Below are 1,466 nucleotides of genomic sequence, written 5' to 3' on the forward strand. Positions count from 1 at the left end.
ATATCTACCAGCAGAGGGCAAGCTCAGGAATATTGAGTAATTAGTACCTACATCCCTGTCAACTACATTATGTATTTTACATGTCTATCCACCATTCTAGTCGTCCATTAATGCATTCCGATTCTGGTTAATTTCAAAACCTACAATACAAATTAGGACAACTCCTTCCAGTAAGCATGGATATTATAATCTAGAATTAAATATTTGCTTTCATATTTTTATACAAAATTAAAAAAATAAAATTCAGATTTCATTCATCTGTAGAATCTTGTTAGATTCCGAGATCTATCCTTGACTTAGAGCTTTTGACTTGAGTTTTTTCTGTTAAAGCTCTTATAATACTTCCTAATACTTTGACATTTGACTGCATGTTTACAAAAATTTGAAATAATTTTATCAATTTTTTTACTTGGCCAAAATAAGTATTTCTATGTTTATGTTGTATCTGTCAAGCATAGTAGACACAGTAGCAAAAAGTAACCAATAAAAAATTATAAATTTTTATCAGAGACCAACAAAACAGCCATTGTTTTTGTCCTTATTTCTCTTATACAAGATTATGCTTCTTCTGAGATTCAGACATTCCTGTATAGTAACAGAGGAAAATGAGGGATATCAAATAATAAGAACTTTATGAAGGATGTTGAAAAAATGATCTCTCCTTTGTTTTTGACAAATTGGACTTTTCTTTCTTCTTAAATACATCAAAATATATCATTTTATCAAATAGAAATCAAGATTATTTAGGTTTGCTTTTTCGTCATGGTACCAGAAAAAGAAATCACCGCATGAAAAATAAAAATTATCTAAGAATATTATATTGTTTTTAAATGAATAGAAATCTGCTAAAACAGTAGCACATGTAAGTTATTTAAATCAAGTAGAAAATATATAATTCTTCTATAAAAAGGACTTACTTGACCCGTATGAGAATTTGTGCCCAAAATCACAAAAATACAAATTAAAATAAATACATAATTAAGTATACTTTAATGATTAGATAAGAAGTAGACTTTGTTTTTCAACTACTAATGACAAATGTAATGCAAATGATCATTATCAATATTGGTGATGTTTTCTGAGATTCACACAACACAGATAGCACATTTTGAAACCTTTAGCCTTCTTTTTCTTTAACAGATTAACCTATCAACCTGAAATTCTCTCCTAAAGATTTTAACCAGATATTAATATATACTTCTTCATTTTATTGTCGATACTTTCAGAACTGACGACTCAAAACCAGGATTCTGTTCCTTTTCTATGATGGGTAATCCTCACTGTTAACTAGAATACATTTAGAATCGCCAAAGAAACTCATCTGTGAGTGTTTCTGTGAGGGTGTTTACACAGAGCCTTAACTGAAGTGGAAGATCCACCTTAAATGTGAACAGCACCATTCCAAAGGCTGGGGTCCCTCCTAAAGTGAAAAAAGAAGATGAAAAGGAGGAGGAAAAGGGGGAGAA

Source organism: Mus pahari, chromosome 8, assembly GCF_900095145.1.
Source record: "Mus pahari chromosome 8, PAHARI_EIJ_v1.1, whole genome shotgun sequence".
NCBI classification, from domain to species: domain Eukaryota; kingdom Metazoa; phylum Chordata; class Mammalia; order Rodentia; family Muridae; genus Mus; species Mus pahari.